This window comes from Python bivittatus, unplaced genomic scaffold (genome assembly GCF_059951505.1).
Source record: "Python bivittatus isolate LINGU-HERP-01145 unplaced genomic scaffold, Pbiv_v1 ctg000980_np1212, whole genome shotgun sequence".
Lineage (NCBI taxonomy): Eukaryota > Metazoa > Chordata > Lepidosauria > Squamata > Pythonidae > Python > Python bivittatus.
In genome coordinates, this window is record NW_028277125.1 from 45,725,562 (window position 1) to 45,749,488 (window position 23,927).

The window sequence follows — 23,927 nt, forward strand, 5'->3', positions numbered from 1 at the left end:
CCCAGGGTCTCCTGTTCATCCATGTCCATTTTAATGTTGTGCCATAGTGGAAACAATTTTCTTTTCTGACTAAATCACATTCAAAATACGATGACTCGCTGACACCTGATCTTCCTCTGTTATTAAGCAGCAGCTGCCCCTAAAAAAAGTGGTATGCTCTTAAAACATTACTAAAAAGTTAAAATAAGCCTCTTTTAAAAAGCTTTTACTGCAACTTGAACACATGTTAAGTGATGCCATATTGGTATATTTTGATTTGGCGTAGTCTCAAAGCAAAAGGCTTACAATGCTAAATTTACATGTAAAATAGAACCATTGGTCTGCAAATCATTTGAGTTTGAAATCTTCATAAGTCGTGTTTACCTCCAAGAAAAGGGGAATGCATTGTCAAGACAGTAGGCTCGGAGGATAATTAACATTCTGTGTTCATCTTCTAGGTTTCATTTCCTTACTTCAGTGTTCCCATTTGTGATATGAATTTAAAACACATGTATCTCTGCATAATATATTTGATGTTATGCATGGATGCATATCTTTGAGAATCTCAAATACTTGTTAACAAGGCTTGGAAATACCTAAATTTTCCTGTTCTGATTTCTTCCAGCCATATTGGCCATAATCTGCAGCCAGCCCAGTCTGAAATGAGCAGGGCTTTGGGCTTCTCAAACTAGGATCTTGCTCTGCACGTCATGCTTGTAGTCATCCCATCGAAATGGATGAGATTTTCATTAGTTGTTGCAAAGTTGTGTCATGGGTTTCAGTTGTTTTTTTTTATCCACACTCAATCGTGATTGATTCTGCGGCGAATGCCTGGACCAGTCCCTGCAGTTTTCAAGGCAAGGTGTTTTGGAAGTGGTTTGCCATTGCCTCCTTCCTAGAGCAGAGCCCATTTCTTTTTTATTTTTGTATATGATAGCAATAATAAGTCCACAATGATGATTTACATGCAATACTCTCTCAATTTCAGAATCTGAATTCTTGTTGCCCTTGGCCACCATGTTGGGAATTCTGGCTTAGCTGTATGTTTTGCTGACTTTGTAATCTGTTGGAGCATTTGCCATTGTTACAAGGAAACAAATCACATTGCAGCATTAAGCATTATATATATAAAAATGTTTTCATGGACTTTTTTCAGCATTTGCAGTAATCAGATTGCATGTGTGCTAAATATCAGCTTGCTTTCTTCAGCAGGAATATTTTAACAATTCTGACATCTTAATGAGTGACTTAGAGACCTAAATATTTTTATATACTTACAATCCAACAACTTTGAGTTAATGAACAATGAAAGTATTTTGATATTTTGTCATTATATTTAAACTTCTTTAAAAAGGTTAAAATACTTCAATGTCTGAAAAAATAATTCCATACATTTCTAATAACTTTACCTCAATTTATCATCAATATTACTTTGTGGAGGAATGCATAGCTTTAGTGGGTGTTATTCCAGAATTTATATTCAGTGATAGATTTCCAATTTAAAAGAAGTTAAGGCAATTTATATTTACAATGTGGCAAAAAGGGCTAATCAGATTTGATTCATGTTAAAATATAAAAATTGGTTCACACACAGACAAAAGAACCCTATTCTCACTTCACTCATTGTTTGTTCAGGCATCCAGGACCTAAGACATTTCCCAGAGAACAACATAATGAACCCGGAAATATGTGTCTTTAACTTTAGATGGCCCTTGTACAAAAGCAACGTAAAGTTCTAGTCAAGGAGGTATTCCCTGGATGGTTGAATGACAGACAGATTGGCCAGTGTTTTTCTTGGAGACAATGGTTGGTGATGTATGTTGACAACCTGTATCACCACAGCCCCCTCCATCTTTTCCATTTTCCTTTGGGGAAAAAAGTTGTCATTTTTTATACTTGTCCTGTTGTGTGAAGCTAGATGAAGTATTTTATGCCAACAACTGATAAAACAAAAAGTGTAGCCTCAGAAAGTCTTCATTAAATGTCAAAGTCTTAGAGTACTCAAAGCTGGTTGGACAATAAAACATCTTAGTTCAGCTCTGTTGTGGAATCTATGTAGCAGTTAGCAGCTATTTTTATTATGGTAAAGCTCAGTTCTGTTTAGAGCAGTCATAACAGGACAGTGAACTGGCAGACTGGGGGTATTATTGTGGCATGAGGATGCACCTGGTTTTGGATCATCATCCAAGTGCTGCCCTAATATTCATAAAAGCTGTTCCTGGCATTCTACCACATATTGTCACATTCAAGCATGGACAAAGGCTCCCATTACTGTGTCAGACCTACACCTGTTTGGTGTAATCTCACTCTGTAATGCAGTATGGAGGAGAGCAACTGGTGTGGAATTTTCCCTCCTCACCATTGATTCAAAACATATATACACAGCCTGTATGAGACAAATCTAGCTTAAAGTCAGAAGTACAAGGAGGATGCGTACCAAAAAAATACTTGGTTCAGCTCTCCATCATAGGTGGAAACTAATGTACCACATCTTCTTCACAAGCTCAGGACTTTAACCATGCAACCCCAAGCCCTCTAGCAGAACAGAACTGTGAGCAGGAAGGCCAGTCAAACAGCTAAAACCTCACATGAAACTCAATCTAGAAATGAATAGGAGGTTGATTTACCGTATTTGGCAGAAATTGTTTTGGTACAAGTATGTCTTTATGTCTCAACCGCTGTTCTTATATCTGGCTATGTGAAGCAGTTTTCAGAGAGTACCCAGAAGAGAGCCAGTGTGGTGCAATGGTTAAAGTTTGGACTGACCCAGGTTTCAAGTCCACCCTCAGCTACAAAAGCTGACTGGATAACTTTAGCCCAGTCATTCTCTCTCAGAGCAACCTACCTCACAGGGTGTTTTGCCAGTTGTCAAAGCACTGGCCAGGTGCAAGACGGCTGGTTCTTTTAGATCCAGAGACAATGAACACACCAGTAGGTAAGGAGATTTCACACTTTGTTATCTCTAGCAATCAGATTTAAACAGGAATACAAGAGCATAAGATAGAATTAAACAGAAATACATAAGCATGGTATAAAAAGATACCAAGCAAGATGATAAACTTCTTCCCCTACTTTCGGGAACTACCATAAGGCGACAGGGGAGAGGCCCCAAGATGGTTTTGCCAACACAGTACCTAGTCCCAAGGCCTGTGTCCACACTCCAAATTCCAGGGGCAATGCCGGGGATTTTTATTAAAGTCTGGCACTACAATCCCAATGACTCTGTTTTGGAGTCAGGGGCTCTAAAAATGACCAGAAGTTATACCTGCTCATCAAAAAATTCAGAGCCTGAGAACTGTACAGATAAGCTAGTGCTTAACCTAAACAATCTTGAGGGTTTTCCTCCCCCCCCCCCCACTTCTAAGTAAAAGTGAAAAACAAGCCGGGTAAACATGATTATGATTCAAAGTGAGGTTTCTTAATATGTGCAGGAGAAATCAAACTATGTCACCTAAACTCCTTGAAATAACAATGGTCTTCCGCTTGGCCACTGCACAGAGGTGCTTTTGCTCTGGGGAAAAATTGGATAAAGGAGTGCTATGAACACTGTTTTGAGCTCCTGAAAGAAAGATGTGGTATAAATGGGGCTTCCCTTAAAGCTTCATTTGGTTCAAAATCAGCAGTGCGGGTAGTTATGGACATGCCTCAGTGCACCTATGTTACACCTCTACTTTGCGAGTTGCATTGGTTTCCAGTAGGCTTCTGGGTGCAATTGAAGGTGCTGGTTATCATCTATAAAGCCCTTCATAAGACAAGGCCAGGTTATTTGTGAGACTACCTGCCTCACCTTAGTTCTGCTCACCCCACCAGATCCAACACAGCTGGCATTCTCTGGATCCTTCTATCAAGCAATGCCATCTGATGAGACCCAAGAAGCAGGACTTTTCTACTGTGCCTGTGCTGTGAAAAAGCTGCCCCCCCCCCCAAATTCATATGGCCTTGACCTTATTGGCCTTTTATCAGACAGTGAAGACTTGGCTATTCATGCAGTCATTGGGCTGGGGTACTACAACACCTCTAAAGGGCATTGTGGTATCTTCTTTGTTGTCCTCAGTTGCCAGTTTGTTCTGTGTGTTCTATTTGTATTGTTTTTATGGTCATTTTAAATTTGTTTGCAATCCTTCCAGGGTCATTTTAGTTGGGAAGCCATGCAAATTGAATGAATGAAAAATAAATAAAAATAAATAAAATATCTTAAATAAATGAACATTGGCAAATCTTTAAAAATGTTTTTGAAAAGGAAAAATATTCTTTCCCTCCACCATCCTGGTACTCCTATATAGTGTGGAACACCAGACATTCAGGCTACACAGACTCTTTTCACCCATCTTGTTAAATACAAGTAAGTCCAATGCCAATTAGTAGATGCCATGGTTTATCTGCTTCTCACCCAGGTTAGGGCTGAGATAATTATAACCACAAAAAGGATTTCAAATCAGTGCAATTAGCATGCCACTTACATATTAAGAAAAAAAAAATATTTTGGGTTATCATTTATTCAGCTCAAACCTCTAAGGAACTATATGTTTCACTGATGGCATAAGATCATTACTGTTAGTTTTTTTGGTCCTAAAGAAATTATAATGTGGGAATGAAAGAAAGGGTAAACATGTTTCCAGCATTCAATTTGCTATACAAATAATGCTTCATTCATATCTATAAAAGCTTCTATCATCATTTTGGATAAGTTATACATGTGTATTAACACTGTTAATGTAAGAAAATGGAATATAACTTTCAAATCAGATACTTTTTAGCTGGTAAAGTAGAGATGTGGAAAATGCACAACTCAGTTTAGGAGCTACGTGAAAGAACTATGAAAACTGCAGTTCTAAGCATATTTATTTTGAAATAGGCATGCCCTACTAATATAATGGCTTCTTTTTGGCAACAACTGCTGAGTTTGGTAGTGTGTATCATCCTTTTTATATTTCCAAAATTTTTGCTCTTTGTTTTAATAAGAAATCCTGTTTCCTCATAAGTAAAAAAATACATTTCTATACCCTTTACATGCCTCATACGTTAATTGTTATCCCATGATCCTCTATTAATAGCTAGTCTATGGAACTCTGAAAAAATATTAAAAGAGTCTTATCAAAGACAGATTTAAAATTTAAGAGAATATTTGATACTGCTGTCTCCATAGAAACTTCTGCTAGAGATACTCTAAAGCTGCACTCAGGAGGAAAATAAATTATGAATATGTTTGCACTATCATACAGACAGTAACAGGTCAAAATAAACATACTGTTGTTGTGGCAGAGGTTCACACACACCAGCTCAGTGGAGGAACCTGTTGAAAATGCAGTATGGTGGGATATACCAAAGGAGCCTATTATTCAGGGGGAAAACCCATTTGATAAAAATAAACAACCAAACCACTACTTTTAAAAAATGCAGTACTGCTGGCTATCAATGAATTTGATAATGAAAGCGTAACAGAGATATGTCATTTGGAGAGTTATAGAATAAAGGATGAATAGCAATAAGGTCCACAACAGAAATGAATGGCAAAACCATTATCAGTGCAACTGGATCCTGCCTCTGTTGTATCAGGTGTGTTTTTGAGAAGCATTTCAGAGATGCTAAGCTAAGGCCATCAGAAATACAATTAAAAACTTACACTGTCAAAAAGATCATTTCCACTGGAGTGATACCTGCAACTATAAAATACAGTACACAGCAAGGTATGTTGAATTTATATGCTGTGAAAAGAGATGAATCAGCCCTCTGGAGTTATAATTAGCCAAGGAAGCTGTTCCATCAGCAGTCTGTGCACTGCCTTTCCTATCATGGACACTACTAAGAGTAAGCTGAATAAGATCCCTGTGTTCAAAGGTGACATACGCATGGACATCAAATATGAAGTAATGTTACAAGAGAACACCAACTCCCAATTTTCGCAAAGCACACCTAGTTCCATAAGCCAAAGACAAAAGTAAAAACTGACCTGGATTAAATGGAAGTTGCAGGTATTATTTCAAAGGTTGATTGAAGCCCATGGACTACATTTGTGGTTCCAAGCTAAAAGAGAGAATTGTCAGAATCTCTGGTGATTTAAAAGTGACTATTAATCTACTATTACAGGCCGAGCAATATCCCTTGCCTAGAATTGAGGACATTCTTGCTTACTTCACTGGGGGACATGTCAGCAAAATAGATCTAGCAGAAACTTAGATATAAATGGAAATGGAGGAAGATTCTAAGCTATGTCTCACCTTAAATACACACAAAGGGTTATATTGTTATTTCTTTAGCATCTGCACCAGAGTTTTGGCAGAGAGCCATGGACCAAGTGCTACAAGGCTGTCCAGTGCTATTTAAATGACATGATTGGCACTGGAGGAAACGAGGTGCACCTGTAAGCCTTTAAATCAGCATCTGCAGAGTTGGTTGGATTATGTCCCTACAGCATGTTGCAACACATGTGAGTTCTTTAAAACTGGTATTACATACTGCAGTCACACCTCCGATGTACAAGGTCTGCACAAGTGTGCAGAGAAAACCTGAGCAGTCATGAATACCTCTAGACCACAAGATGTGTCAGAGCTATGATCTTTTTAAGGAACTGTTAATTATTATGACACATTCTTGCCAAATTTAACCACCATGCTCCACCTCTTGAACACTTTATTACAAGAGGAGAGAATATGGCAATTGACAAAATAGTGTGAGCAAGCTTTCATTGAAGCAAAGAAAATGATGATACCAGACATGGTGCTGACACATGCAGTTACTGGTGTTATCTTGTAATACCTCACAATATGGTAGCACAGTCATGTCACACATCATGAAAGATGGTAGTGAAAGGCCAATTAATTTTTGCATCATATTCAGTTGCAGAGCAAAAAAAAAAAAAACACAAATAGGCAACCAAGAGTTTGGTTTGGGGAGTTAAACATTTCAGCCAGTATTTGTACAAAATGGAGTTTACCCTCATTGCTGATCATCAGCCACTGTTGTCAATCTTCAAATCACAAAAATGGATCCTACCTACAGCTGTGGATTAAATGCAGCATTGGGCTTTGTTCCTTGGAGGGCACAGATTCAAAACAGAATTCAAAAGGACACATAATAATGCAAAGGTGGATGGATGGATTGTCTTTTTTCTGCACGGGTAAACAATGAAAAATCCACTTCAGATGGGGATTTCTTTGTCATTTTTTCTCTCACAGAGATCAAAGGCCCATTACAGCTGAGATAATTCACAGCAAAATTAGGAGAGTCTCAAGTCTACACAGAAAAAATACACAGCAGCTGAAATACAAGCAAAAATACCAGTTTACAGAGTTTTATCAGTGTCATGATAAACTTATATATGACAATGATTGTATTAAGTGGAGACAGTCATCATACCATCTAAGCTGAGTGAAAGTCTTGGAAGAGCTACATGTTGGACATCTCAGAGAAGTAAAGATGAAGGCAAAGATCATAGTTTGTTTGATGGCTGGGAACAGACTAACAAATTGAACAACTAGCAATGAGTTGCTTAACACCACATCACCTGTGGGAACTGCCTGCATTGTCATGGGAAAAAAATCATATTGACTTGCAGAACCATTTAAGGGCACAATCTTGTTAGTTGCAGTGGCTGCATGTTCAGAATGGGCAAAAATGTTTCCAATAACGTTAACAACAGCCACCCACATAGCAGATGTATTGAGAAAACTCTTTTTAGGAACAGATGTTTCAGAACCATTAGTGAGTGACAATGGACCACAACTTTTACCGAAAGGAATTTCCAGCATTCATGAAGAAGAGTGGAATAAGGCATGTAACATGAACACTGTATCACCCAGCTACAAACAGATTGGCTGAATATTTTGTTCAAATCTTCAGGAATGTTTTGTGAGCAATATCTGAAGAAAACTTCATACTGAATCAAAAGCTTGCACATTTTCTGTTTCATCACAACACAATGCAAACAACAACAAAACAAACACCAGTGATGTTCTTCTTGGACATACCATACAGTAATGGTTGGACTTTCTCACACCTAATTTGAGAATAATTGTTCAGGACAAACAGCTGAAAAAAGATGATCAATCTTTTCATACTGAAACATTATACACTGATAGATGAAGAGAAAAAAGGTGCAGAAAGAAGAAGTTGCAAATAACACATCTGGAGACTTAACTGCAATTTCTGAGTTACTACCAGTAGCACCTACAGCCAAAGTAGGTGCATAACCAATAGTTGCTTCATAGTTGTGAGTAGTCAGATACACCAAACACTCTTGTTTGTGGTGACAGATGTTATCCTATTCATATACAAAATCTACCACTGAATCTAAATTTGTAGAGATAACAGGGTACCTATCTTTGAGGAGAGTAGCATATTATTGTTGTCGTCATTGTTGTTATTACTTGATTAAGCATATCTGTAATCTAGCATTGTTTCTTAATTACCTTGGGCTTCTTGTGTAAATTGTAATTCTTTCAGACTCCCTGGAAATTAAAGTTTTATTAAAGCAAGCGGCAGAAAAACATACTCCTGATTTTAGTGTCAAGTTGATCAACAGAAAAAACACAACATGTATGTTGCAGTTTCTTCCAGGAGGAAAATCTGCATCTGAGGCTAATCTGTATTTTTAGGGGGAAAGTGCAAAATTTAGGCCAAATTGAGATGTAACCACAGGTTACATTTTTTTTACTAGATAAAAGTTCTGAATTACACAGAACTTTTCAGCAAGCTGACTATATAGAGAATAAGCCTGGCTGCAGACAGAAATAAGTTCAGAACTTTTTTAAAACAATGAAAAATAGATTGTATATCAACAAGGAAGGTCTACAATTTTTGACAAAAGGAGTAATCAAATAAAATATGGTATAATAATATATATTCATTCTATGTTCTCTTTATAATGGCAGGCAATGAGCCTTATTAAGATATTGGATTGAAGATCAGGCACATTGTAGTTTTTCAACACTTAATCTTTGCATTATTTTCAGCTTGCAAAATTCTGATTGTTCAGCCTTCTCTAACCTAGTGCAAGTCATAATGTTGAAGTATAATTCCACAAATATAAATCAATATAGCCTATGTCCGTGCTAAGACTTACAGGAGTTATAGATCAATACAACTGGAGGGTGCTAGTTTGGGAAAGGGTGCATCAGACTTTAGTGGCAGGTATATCCATCAGCAAGTAAAGGTAGTTTTCACAGAGCTTGGCTAAAACATCTCATAAAATACTTTTCTGAGAACTTACAAAAGTTGTAGAACATCTTGCAGAGACCGTTTTCACTCAACCTTGATCTGACCAAGAGAAAAATCCACTGGAAAAAAGTTCAATTTCTCTCTTCCTAGTGTCAGTGGTTCTTGTTCCCTTGTGATTAATTGTTAAAAGAAATTTTGTGACATGCTTGTAGCCCCAACTTCCTTTGTCAGGATCTTCTCAAGCTGTTTTATCACTCCCTGAGGCCAGACGGGCCCCGGCACCAGGCAGTCTGAGCCCCGACGTGTACCTCAGAGGCCTGGAACATGTTTGTTTTGGTGTGAGTCTTGGCTTAATTGGGGCTCAAAGGGAAACAACTCCTGGGGGTGGGGGTGGAGAAAGAAGAAGAAACTCAGCAGTGATGGACATATCCCTGAAGGCAAACATGCAGACTGTCCCTGTCCAGAAATATATGGCTACAAAGCAACATTGGGCTGATGGGTCTTAGAAATGGAAAAACTCTTTGACCCAAAGCTTGACAATCATCTGATGTCTTTTTTAAATTGGTACTTCTGATATGGAGTTCATGACCAAGGCTTCTTCAGCAATAGAACCCACTACAGAAGGGGTCCCATGTTCTAGATAGATAGGATAGACGTTCCTTTGAAATATTGGTGAACATTCTGTACAGTATATAGAGAATAACAGTGAAATCTTCAGAGAGTGTCTTTGGTAGGGGAAAGATAAATGGGTACTTTTAATAATTGGGTTTTGAGAGGCTGGGCAAAGTAACGTTTGGATCAGTCCTTTTTTTGTTTTTTTGGACAAATGGACAAAGACAGAGATTTTCAAGCAATATGGTGTATATTCTTGGAATTGTTCTGTTTATAATGTAATTTCCAGGCCCCTTTCTTCTTTTTTCTTTGTACCTATTGCTCTGCTTATTAATTTTGTGGTTGGGTTGATTCTTTAATACTGTGGTATGCATTGGTATTTTTTTTTAAATTAGTTGTCCTAATAAAATAAAAATGATAAAATAGAAAAAAAGAATGGAAAGAGATCTGGAACATAACAGAATAGAACAGTGCAGGTAGAATGGAAGTGCTTGTTCACCCTGATCAACTCTTTTTCCCCACAGCTCTGTGAATTATTTATGTACAAGGCAAAGGAGACAATAAATCAGTGACTGTGCTTAACATGAGTTATTTTATAAGCAAGGATGCCACAAGATTGGAGTTTGGGCTCCCAGAGCACAGAAAATCAGTTACACAATTACGTACTCTGATGTAGTCTTGTACAAAAAGGGTTTCAAGCAACTAGAAAGACCAATAACTAGGGAGGTCTTCTGTCATCAGATTAACAGATTCCCAGTAAATTGTCCTCACTGAATCTAAAAGATGCAAAGCAAATGAGAGAGATGTCACAATGGTGTTAGATTGTATACTTCTTCACCAGTGGGATGCAGTGAAGATTACACTAGCTTTGGAGGTAGCCACTACGTTAGAGACCCTAGTTTGCATAAAGTAGGGTGAGCATGCTTGCTCTAAAACTGGGCTTTGGTTGCATGTGGCTTCGTAGCTAAAATGTATCCCAAAATGACTGGCACTGTCCTTATGATCAGCAGAGAACGTTGCAGGTGGTATGGGTAATTTAGTCTATACTTAATCTTACTAAAAAGCACTGTGTGAAAGTCTCAAATGAGAAAAATCATGATGAGGGGTGGTCAGTATCAATACCTGTGAACCTTTAAAGAGAAGTGAAAGGGCTAAAACATGGATCAGAAAATATGAATTGGTACCAGATAATTTGTGGTGAAACACAAGGATGGTTTGCAGGGATAGAAAGGTATAGAGCAGGGTTTCCCAAACTTTGAGGACTTCCTGTCTTGGAAAGGTGCAGACAGAGTCCAGAAGAACTTTTTAGTTGAACATTGTTACAATAAATCCACCTTTCCCAAAGTTTCATTGTATTGTTTTCATTGTTCATTTATGCTTTTTTTGGTGTTTGGATCTTTAGGGGAGGTTAAGATTACACTAAAGGGGGTGTGATGGCCAAAAATGTAGGAACCCTTGGCATAGAGGAATATAAATGAATAGTGTTGGTGTAATATAGATTTATTTCCTTATCTCATGCCATTAATTTCTTCATCTCAGTGTTTTTTTTACTTCCGTTATATATTTTGCAAAATGTTGGTTACCCCAAAAGGAAACAGTTTGATGGGTAGGTATGCATGTGTATTTCCAAAGCAGGGATAAACAATCATTTGCTTGTTTTCTTCTTAGAAAGTTTTAGAAAAATCCAAGGTAGAGATCTGCACTCTGCATAGCATTGTTTATCCCCAAAGGGATGAGCGTAATGGGTATTTATGTACATATTTTGAATTGCTAGAAAAGGTGGAACATATTTTTATGGAATAAATCCCCCCACTAAAATATTCTCTTCTGGCTGTTATCACATATCCCACTAATCTGATAGGTGGATACCTGATGTTCTATGCTTAAGGTTCAGAGTTTGGATGTTATCCTCAAATCAGCTGTATCTTAGAGCAGAGATAGTAAATCACCAGGAATCAATCTCATTCTACCTTTAGAAGTGAGAGACATGGAACAATTGCATGCATGTTAGATGTATTCACATTTAAAATGGAGTAGGAGAATTGGGAGGAGTATAAAATCTCTTCTTCAGCTTATTTTGCTATTTCTGGAGCTTTAACAAGCTTATTTTTTCCTGCCCAGCTCACTTCCAGTATCAGAAATGGGGAGAAATAGACTGCTCAAATGTGATGGAATATGGTAAGGTGACTTGGTGCATTATTATTATCATTATTATTTCTAATCTGCCCTAAAGCAGATCTTCTTTTGCCCATACTGTGCTCTGTTTTGTCTAAAAAGTGGACCTGTTTTCAGATGCATATAGGGAGTGACCTGACTGGATCCAACAGAGATGGAAGGGGTCCAACTCTCTCCTGCTTAGGATAGAAAATCAAATTAAAGCACTCCAACCAAAATATAGGGTAACTTCTACTTGAACATATGCATTGATGGGGAGTCTATCACCTCTCTGGTAATGCTGACCCTACTCTTAGAAATTTTCTCATAACAGACAAATATAGCAAGTACATTTATAAATGACTAGAAACCCTTTATGAACTTTTTGCAGAAAACAGATATGAGGAAAATGGGGAAAATATATCTTTGGGTGAATCTTTGGACTGGTGACTTATGGATTTGGTGATTAAAAAGGATAAAATACGGGAAGAAGGGAATTATGATGTAACCTTAAAGAGGGAGGATAGGTGATAAATTTATTTGCAACTGCTGTAAAGAATATCGGAAGCCGATTCTTTATATCTTTTCTTCTGTTTACTTTTTCTGTTTATTCACTTGTTCTCTATTTTTCTTTATCCTTTTTCTTTTCTTTAAATCTGTATGCTTGTTTTTATTACTGTATAAAATCCTTTAATAAAAAATTATTTTAAAAAGAAAAGGAAGTTCTTCATTACAGTAAATTAGTTTTCCTGTATATTAAATCCATGATTCTGTGTCCTGCATTCTGGAATAATGAAGAACAAACTTTAGTCTTCTTCTGTGTTATGGCCTTTGATGTATTTTGATCAGACAATCTCCCTTCAGTCTTCTCAAGATTAAACGTTTCCAGTTCCTTCCATTTCTCTTCATAGGACTTAATTACCAGAGACATCCTCATTACTCTTTTCTGTGCCTATTCCAGTTTGTCTGGATCCTTCTTAAAGTGTGGTGCCAAGAAGATAACATAATACTCAGAGTGAGACTGATCAATGCATATTCAATTGGAACTAATATTTCCAATGATTTGGGAACAATAGTACAGTTGATATAAACTAAAATGGCACTTGTTGTTCTGGCAACCACCCACTTCATTTTTGCATACTTTGCTATCCTGTATGCTTTCTCCCCTCCCCCCAAAAATATATATTTATGCCTTTGAGTTTTCCTACCCAAACGTAGGACTTCTGTATTTGTCCCAGTTGAAATTCATCTTGTGGGTCTTTGTCCATTGATCCAGCTTGTCAAGATCCTCTTGAATCTTGATATTGTCTTCTAAGATGTTTTATCTTTGTGTTGTCTGCAGATTTGATAATATTTTTTAACCCAGCACGAAGCCTTGATGGGAATCTTATGGTATGCCATTTCCAGTTTGATGCAGAACCATTGATGTAGACTGATTGGGTATGACTGTTCAATCAGCTCTGCATCCATCTATTGGTAGCATAGTCCAATTTATTGTCTGCCATCCTCTCTACTAGAATCTCACGAGAAAGGTTGGTGAGTGCTTTACTAAAGCACTGTTATGTCTATTGCATTCCTGTGGTTAGTAAACTACTCACTCTATCAAAAATGGAGTTTAGGCTGGTTTTACATAATGTTATTGATAAACCCATGCTTGTCTCCTGCCAAGCAGTATACTCTTTTCTAAATGCTCACAACTGATTGGTTAATAATTTGTTCCCAAGTTTTATCTAGTATCAGTGGCAGTGTCATTGTTTTGTAGTTATGCAGATCCTATTTTTCTCCCCTTTTTGCAGCTAGAAAAAAAAATTGCCATTCCACAATTCTCTAGTGCTTTGTCCATCCTACATGATTTCTCAAAAATCATAGAATGATCCAGGAAGATCAGCCAACCACTTCAAGACTCTTAGGCACAATTGATCTGATCCTAGAGACTTAAAACTTTTTTTGTGGTAGCCAGATGCTTGTTACCATTTCTTTACCTATCTTGGATTGTCATTCCCCTTTTGGGTCACTTGTTATGTTTAGTTCTATTGGACACAATTCCCATTTAGGGAGAAGGCTGAAGCAATGTAAGAGTTGAAGAACTCTGTCCTCTCTTCATCAGCTATTACTATCCTACCATCTTAGATAAGATCTGAAGGGAATTTCCTTATATTTTTGCTTTGATGAGTGAATTTTATAATTGTTTAACTTTTTTTATGATTACTTGTATGGAATTTATTAATCTAAGTAATAAAGGCCTACTGCTGACCTGTTTATGTGTTTGCTGTGAACTGCACTGGATCATCTAGAACAGGAAGACCAAGATATCAGACTACTTGAGGCAGAACATCTTGCTAAATAACTGGAGACTGGACATAAAAAATATATGATGAAATGAGGTATGCACAACATTCCAATATGGACAGATTTGAGGGGGCAGAGAAGTAGATGTCCAAGATCTGTACCCAAGATAGCCAAGGACTGGTTATATAACCTATCTGGACCAGTCCTAAGGATGTTGGCTGGTTGTGGCTGAGCACAATTCAGAAGACCTGCAACCTGGCCCCTTGGAAAAGTGTAAGAGGACAGGGCTTGGGGCATGAGCCACTGGATCTACTGCTTTGCCAACATACAGTACTGTGCAAAAGTTTTAGGCAGGTGTGAAAAAATGTTGTAAAGTAAGAATGCTTTCAAATATATATATATTGTAATTGTTTATGTTTATCAATTTACAAAATGCAATGTGAGCGAACAGAAGAGAAATCTAAATCAAATCAATATTTGGTGTGACTACCCTTTGGCTTCAAACCAGCAACAATTCTTACACTTGCACACTTTGTACACTTGCACAGTCAGGGATCTTGTAGGATTAGAGTCAGGTGTATGATTAACCAATTATGCCAAGCAGGTGCTAATGATCATCAATTTCATATGTAGGTTGAAACACAGTCATTAACAGAAACAGCTGTGTAGGAGGCTTAAAACTGGGTGAGGAACAGCCAAACTCTACTACTAAGATGAGGTTGTGGAAGACAGTTTCATGTCACAGGTCATACACCATGGGAAAGATTGAGCACAGCAACAAGACACAAGGTAGTTATACTGCATCAGCATGGTCTCTCCCAGGCAAAAATTTCAAAGCAGATTGGAGTTTCAAGATGTGCTGTTCAAGCTCTTTTGAAGAAGCACAAAGAAACAGGCAGCGTTGAGGACTGTAGACGCAGGGGTCGGCCAAGGAAACTTAATGCAGCAGATAAAAGATACATCATGCTTACTTCCCTTTGACATCGGAAGATGTCCAGCAGTGCCATCAGCACAGAACTGGCAGAAACCAGTGGGACCCAGGTACACCCAACTACTGTCTGGACAAGTCTGGCCAGAAGTGGTCTTCATGGAAGAATTGTGGCCAAAAGGCCAAACCTCTGACGTGGAAACAAGGCTAAGCAACTCAACTATGCACGAAAACATAGGAACTGGGGTGCAGAAAAATGGCAGCAGGTGCTCTGGACTGATGAGTCAAAATTTGAAATATTTGGCTGTAGCAGGAGGCAGTTTGTTCGCCGAAGGGCTGGAGAGCGGTACAAGAATGAGTGTCTGCAGGCAACAGTAACGCATGGTGGAGGTTCCTTGCAAGTTTGGGGCTGCATTTCTGCAAATGGAGTTGGAGATTTGGTCAGGATCAATGGTGTCCTCAATGCTGAAAAATACAGGCAGATACTTATCCATCATGCCATACCATCAGGGAGGCATGTGACTGGCCCCAGATTTATTCTGCAGCAGGACAACGGCCCCAAACATACAGCCAATGTCATGAAGAACTATCTTTAGCATCAAGAAGAACAAGGAGTCCTGGAAGTGATGGTTTGGCCCCCACAGAGCCCTGATCTCAACATCATCGAGTCTGTCTGGGATTACATGGAGAGACAGAAGGATTTGAGGCAGCCTACATCCACAGGAGATCTGTGGTTAGTTCTCCAAGATGTTTGGAACAACCTACCTGCCCAGTTCCTTCAAAAACTGTGTGCAAGTGTACCTAGAAGAATTGATGCTGTTTTGAAGGCAAAGGGTAGTCACACCAAATATTGATTTGATTTGGATTTCTCTTCTGTTTGCTCACTTTGCATTTTGTAAATTGATAAACATAAACAATTATAATATATATTTTTGAAAGTATTCTTATTTTACAGCATTTTTTCACACCTGCCTAAAACATTTGCACAGTACTGTATGTCTGGTCCTCTCACGCTTCTCTTCCTCCCTACTTCAGCTTTCACCTGTCTCCTGATTCCAGCTGGCCATTCAGTTGAAAACTGAATCTTGGAAACTGTGATTTGGACTTTACTGCCCAGCATAGAACAAAAGTAAGAGCTCGTACATTCTTCCCCTTTAGTTGTTTTTCATTTATTGCTGAATGAAATTGTACCCAAAATATTCTAAGTAAAACCTAAACTGCATGTTGCTTGTTCCTTGAGAATCCCCACTCCATTAAACTGTATTGACAAACTGCTGTTCATTCTCCCTGGTACTTATTTGGTGAGCTAGCTCCCTGAAATTTGTCTGCCTTACATGTTCTTACAGTCTCTGCTTTCTCAGCAGGAAGCAGTCAGTCATCTATCATAGATAAATGGCAGTGTGCAATCAACAGCTATTCAGCTGATAAGCTTTTTACCCCTTACAGCTGAACACACCGCACAATCCCACAGAATGTACAGCTTCCCCAGCTTTCCTGGTCACGCTCCTCCCTTTGTTATCTCTTTTTTTCCTGTTGAATTCCGTTGGTGAATTCCTCCTTACTCTCTTTGGGTGAACAAAGTGTGATTTGTGTGACTGTCTTTTGCATGTGTTCTTACCATGTACCTATGCTTTATTTTTAATATTTTGCAGAATACAATCCTCCTATCTTTTAGGAAGAACAAATGTTAGGCGTTTGTTTGTACATTTCCTCTGTTTTGGGATCGTCAGGCCATTCAGTATGATGATCTACCTAAATCACATATGCCCTGACAATCTCTTCTAATAATGGAAGCTGCTGAGTATCTATATCAAAATATTTTATTTTTTAATGCATATTATTCAAGCTTAGAGCATGCTTAAGAAAGGTAACTGAAAATCAGTTAACACGTGAATGTTTCCAGATGAGTACCATCTTAGTTTGTTGTAGCAAAATCACCACCACAACAAAAAATCATGGCTCTAAGCTACTGTAAGGTTTTTCATTGTTACTCTAGGAGTGATAATAGAAGCAGCATGAAAGAAACATAAGGCATTACTTGAAGACTAAGATATACTGCTGGAAGATCTAGAGCAGGATACTCTTTGTTTTAGTTCCTTGCCAGAAAAAATAAGAGAAAAGGATGATTTACTTCCTAACATCATTGTACACTGAAACATTTATTTAATATGTAATTGATGTAAATATCTTTTGGCAGCAACTAAATATTTGGCCTCTGGCCTATGAGGTTGTCTGAAGTAAAGTGAGATTGAGATGGCTACAGTATTGCTGTTGATTCCTAGGAAGAATGCTGCATGGCATAAGCATGAGAGAATATATGTTTCCCCAAGAATAACTTGGAAAGGATAAACATCTGGTAAAATAGGGCAAGAAGCAGCATTTATTTAAAAAACAGGAAACAGGAGGGGAATTCAATATAAACTCTCTCCCCTTATTTCAAATTATCCAAAGCCCAGTGTCACCTCAGGGTTGTCAAAGTGCCCAAGTTCCCATGAGACCTAGAAATCCATCTTGGTTTAGAGCTATCTAAAACCTTCCTAACGTAGGAAGGGCCACTGAACTGTTCAAACTACTCCTCCACACTCACCCACCCATACTTTGCGCACAAGAAACAGCTGTTTTATGTTTTAGCTCTTGTGGCACAGCACCAGGTTAATTTCTGGGTGAAAGAGATTGCTACCTATTTTAAAAATAATTTTACTATTATTCACAATAACAAATAAATAAAACCACCTAATGCACATTTCTTGTGAGACATTTTGCAAGAAGATGGATTGGATTAACAGCAGCTGCAGTAAAATCATGTTATGCCTCTCATTTCTATACTGTTCAGCTATTTGGAGGGTTGGAAGGGTGTAGATTGAATATTTTGAATGATAACATTTGTTCTCATTTGGATTTCATAAACATTAAAAAGGGGGCATGATTGTTACTTGATATTCTTACAATTAAGATCACAGCTCTATAATGGAATTCTAATACCAGGTTTTTGGATGTAGTGAGAGGTGTTGCTAGAGCTGGCAGATAAAAGTAACACACAAACATCCTACACCTTTTTAACTCATGGATATGCCCCATCAAATTCACACTGCTTAGTGCAGGAACTTTCCTTCCTAACAGCAGTGCAAGAATCACTCCACCCACCCACATTTCCACAGAGGATAAAGTGCAGCCACACAGCCACTTACAGCACAGCAATAACTATTGCTATTATCATTCTAAATTACATTAGGAAAGAAGGATATATCTCATACTTGAGCAGAAGCAGGCAGCTTTGGACCAGTTCATCATTTTGGACCAATTAAACCATTTAGAGGGCCACTGCTATTTAATTTTTTTTAATATACAGATGGCCCTTGTTATCCACAATTCCATTACAGCTCGGCTTTTGCATATTCATGCCAGAAAGAGACTAGATGTTGGTAGTCTTGGTAAAGGTTTGTCATGGAAAATTCAGAAGAAAGTAACTGAACCCTAAGAAGAAATAAACAGCCGTTTATTTAACGATCCTTGGTCCCAGCTTTGCAAGAAAGGGGACCAGAGAAAGATAAAAAAGTAAGACCTTTTATAAGAATTTTGAACTGTGGAGTGGGAAATTCTAGGGCTCCGATTCACTGTCAGGATCATGAGACTATATTGGAAAAATTGGGTAAGTGTGATGGTGTAAGAAGAGCCTTTTTATTGTTAAGGAAAACTATGGATTTTTAGAGGAGATACCATTGTCTCTAGTTAGCCAGCAGAAGAACATTGGTGAGATTAAACCCCATCGCCCAGTTGCTTTGTTGCAATTCCCTTACGGCATTAGGCCTGCCTTAGTCAATTGCCCAGGGCTGGCTCTCTGCTGCCTCTCTTTCATTCATTTTATTCTGCCTGTGTTAATGGTGAGCAATACTTCTGTATTTTCAGTCAGGAAAAGATGGCGGCTGGGGGGGCAGTTTTTGTTTAGGGGCAGGAATAGTTCCTTTGGATCTGACAGGATTATGTAAAGTGGGGAACCGAACCTGGTCCCTGTCATGGTTGCAAGGTCAGGGGGAAATGTTCTGGAATAACAACAACAACAACACTTGTATGCCACCCAACTCTCAGTGACTCTGGGTGGCTCAACAATCAAACAAAGAAATTACAATAAAATCAATAAAAAATAAAGATAAAAGACAGCAAGTGTGATGAAGCCAGAGGTCTCACTGTCCCTCGTCAAATGCCTGGGTGAAATAACTCTCATTTCAGCCGTAACCAGTTTTATGTGTTTTCAATTTGGGTTTTGTTTTTTATTATGTATATATGTATTACACAAATTATGGACTGCCTGTTTCTGTAGACTCAAGGTGGTTTATAAACAACCAAATATACAGTATTACAGAACCAGGGAGAAACTATTAAATATCTACCAGGTAGCTGCACACCATCAGAACCCAAATGCAGATCTTAGCTAGCTTCCTTAATGCTGCGGGATCCAGGTATTCCTTGGGGACAGCCACCAAGAAGGCATGTCATCAGGCCATAACCACCCTTACTTCATATGGAGAGTGAACCCTTAGTAAGTTTTTTTTTTTGTTTTTTTATAAGAAAGCATGGTGTGGAACTACCTTGTCAGGAGAGACAGTCCTGCAGATATATGTATGAAATGATAGACAAACTTGGGGCATAAATGGTTCCTTTTTTCCATGATCTGTGGTTCCATTATCTGGGTTGCTAGATTGGAACAGAACCCCCAAAGATGAAAAGGACCAGTTGTATAGAATATGTGGACAGCCGGATGGGAAGAGGGAGGAGTTAATAATTCTACCTTCCAATCTCAGGGAACAGTTCACCAGGGGTTCTCCAACCATATTTTGAAGAGAGAGATGTTGGATCTGATAAAATCATCTGCTTTTTGGGAATGATTTCATAAGTGAGCGGTAATATTTTAAAAAGCAAATATTTTGGAGCCCCTATTTGCCACAGCGTATTTGTGACTTGCTTGCTTTGTTTGTACCCAAAATCAGCTTTGATGGGAAAAGCCTATAAAAGTCTCTCTCTCTCTCCCCCTCCCCCCCGCAATAATTTTTGTGGACTTTTTTAGACACCAAACAACAGAGTGCATTCGCAAGTAGTTCTAAAGCAGTTTGTTCCATTGTACCTATTTCTCAGAAACTGTTCAGGCTTCATCTCTTCAGAAATGAAGAGATTTTGCTTTCAAATTTAATTTCCTGCTATTCATAAATTTAAAGTCTTGCAAATAATTGTTGGGTTCTTTCCTGTGCCTTTCAATTAAACATATTCACTCTTTTCCAAATCTTACTTTAAATTCAGAAATGAAATTGAATAGTAAACTGCTATTTAAAAATAAGTTTACAGTACATGGTCTTCTTAACACCAGAATGTAGTCAGGAGTAAACATATCATGATATTATTAGTTATATATAAAACAAAAGCTACTGTGGTTTTCCAGTCCTAAAATTATTAATGTGTTTATTATATTAATATTTAATGAACATAATTTTCTCAGACCACACCACCAAAAAATAACTACTCAAAATATTGAGAAGGAACATTAGTACAAATACACAAGACTAATATCTTTTTATACAGAAATATTTCAAAAAATGAATGGGAAAGGAAAAGGGCAATAAACCAGCCTATGAACAAACTTGGGACAAATTAGACTAGTGTTGGCTTTACAGCACTGAAGCCTGTAACCAAGAGCTATACCCTTGCTTTTTTTCAGCTATACCCTTGCTTTTGTAACATATCCCATAACACATGATTTCACAACATATTTCCCTCCTCTTTTTTTATACTTTACATGTTATTTTGGCAATTAAGCAAGTCCACTTAAGCCTTATTTTTTTAAAGAAAGATAAACCAACAAATATTCTATGCTTTTATCTACCAGACAGTTCAGCTGTCTATCAGGGTCCATTGCAAGACAGGAAATACCATGTATAAAATCAAGCAATTAAAGACCCAAAATTGACTACAAATGTAGTAGGCTGGAATTGAAAATTATAGTCCAAATTGAAGTCTGTCCTCCTAGAACACAGATACAAAGAGATAAAATTCCACTTTTTAGGAACTAGTTTCTAGGAGCTCTGACGGATAATCAGCAAATGGTTAAAATACATAGGAATGTGTTGTTAGGCATCAATGTGCAGATGATGTAGAGCAATAGTTAAGAAATCAAAGTATGAGCTGGATATTCCTATTTCAGATAGGCATGAACTGACATTGAATTGCCTAATAAGGGAGCACCTGATGCCCTTTACATTTTGATTAAATTCCTAGAAATCCTAGCTTCAGCAAAAGACTGTGAATTGGAGTCTGGAACATCTGAACAGTATATGGTGGTGTAAAGGTATGAACTTTCTTCTAAATGCTCCTAATTGCACTATTGAGATATCTTTGATGATGGCTGGAAGAGTGAAAATGAAAGAGAAGGTTGTGAATCCTTAGGTAAAGCACTGTGCAGCAGATATAAAAAGCAAACCCATCAGGTATAATATCTTCAGTGTTATGAGATAACTCAAAATATATGTCAATAGGAAAAGAATGTAATTCTTTAATGCTTTCCTTCCCAACCACTTCAAACTGCTTCTAGTGTTCTGTTTTCTTACTCCTGCCGTGCAACAATGCCCGGGGATAGGGCTAGACAATGCTAATGGACGCTTCTTTTGGTAATTCTAGGCGTTACTGTCAGGTCAGCTATTTCTCTGGTAAAAATTAGAGCCTGAATGCTCACATTACAAAAATGTTCTACCTTTATAAAACAGCCAGTACAGTTTGCTATGCATCTGTAGTAACTGCTCAGTTCATAAATGTATTGCATGTCTCTATTTTGTTCTGATAGTATAACCTCAGGCTCACATGACAGATCAAGAAAGGATTAGGAGCTGTAGACAGCAAGGCAGTTACTCATCCCCTTAATTCTCTGGTTGCTTTGTTTATTCAAGACATCTCCTTCAAAACCCCATTAAGAAACCTTATTATCCTGCCAATATCAAAACACATTAACCCTTTCCCTGCAAGCTTTTCCTTGCAGAGTACACAGTTTTCATTAGTCTGAGAGGAGCTGCTCAAACATTGGGGGTTTCTATGCTAATGCAAGCTAGACGCAGATTATATGGGTGAATGGGATGGAGGATTGGTACGAGTTTGGTTAGCTAAAGCCCTGGAATGTATTAAGTGGTGCCTGTCCGGGCACTGACTCCTCTATTCGGAAATCACTTTTAATTCCATAGCAAAGCCTTTTAGGTCCTTGCAGGATTGCACCCTGTCCTCATGTTTTGCCAGATACATGGTCCAAATGATTGGCAGCTTGTTACATTTTGAGGCTTCTGTTCAGCTTTTTCCAGGCAGGAGACTTTAGTGTTAGCATCCATAGCAGCTGGTAAGCTTGAAGTCTTCCCTTCCCTTCCCTTCCCTTCCCTTCCCTTCCCTTCCCTTCCCTTCCCTTCCCTTCCCTTCCCTTCCCTTCCCTTCCCTTCCCTTCCCTTCCCTTCCCTTCCCTTCCCTTCCCTTCGTTTCTTTCATGTCCTCCCATTTTGGTATTGACATACTATAATATTTCCTATATGTTTGCTTGTGTGTTTCTCATATGAGAAATTCATACCAAATTCCTTCTCAATGGTAGTAAGCAAGACAAGTGTATAATGGATTATGAATTTGGAAATAGGTAAAAGATAATACATTCACATGGATCTGACTTAAGGAAAGAGCATCAGCTCAAAATGTAATGGATTCATTGGCCAGCAGGCATTTAGGTATTTAGAATTTGTTGTTATAGTTAAAAAATAAAGTCTGTTGAATGAAGTATTATCTGATTTCATTACATATTTCCAATTCTTTCTTATCCAAGAAACTAAACTCAGGCAATGCTGCCCCCTAATTTTATCACCATCCTAGGATCACAGGAATATGAAACAACAAATGTATAATGTATTGTCGAAGGCTTTCACGGCAGGCATACTATGGCTGGTGTGGGTCTTCCGGGCTGTGTGGCCGTGTTCTGGAAGTTTTGTTTCCTAACGTTTCGCCAGCACCTGTGACCGGCATCTTCAGAGTGCAGGAGCACAGACAGGAGCAGTTCTCTCTGTGCTCGGGCTCCTATCTGTGCTCCTGCACTCTGAAGATGCCGGCCACAGGTGCTGGCGAAACGTTAGGAAACAAAACTTCAAGAACACGGCCACACAGCCCGGAAGACCCACACCAGCCATCAAATGTATAATGCTATGGCTTTAAAAAAGATCATATAAAGGACACACAGAATGCCTGGGGAATGTCTCCTTCTCATTTGCATCCTTCTACCTGAAGGATATGTGATGGTGTCATAGGCTTTTGGAAGCCTCACTATGCAAGATTCTAAGGGCCCATGTAAATTTTGTTCCTGGTTAGAGAGATATAGGCATGCACAAAAGACTTGCCCTCCTTTACCCCCATACATCCTACTGCTTTATCATGAGGATGCAAAGATGTGAAATGGGTTACAAGCATATTGAACTGAACGTTCTTATAGACCTCCTGATCAGCAAGGGTTCTTGACTTTGGAGCTCTGCAAGATTGTGGTTAACAGTCTCGGATGCTTTAGCAGTCTTTGAAGTATTTGCAATTTTAGCTTCTTTAAGTACTTGAACAGAAACCAACAATACAATTATATAAGGTATTACTAAGGTAATTATAAAAATTACTATTAGTAACATATTTGAACTGTGGATAGGAAAATTGGAATATCCAATTTTGGAAAATCAATGGGTCCAATGTTAAAAAATGTGAAATACACTTTCTATGATTTAAAAATGACATTAATTCATCAGAAAATATTACTTAGTGCCTA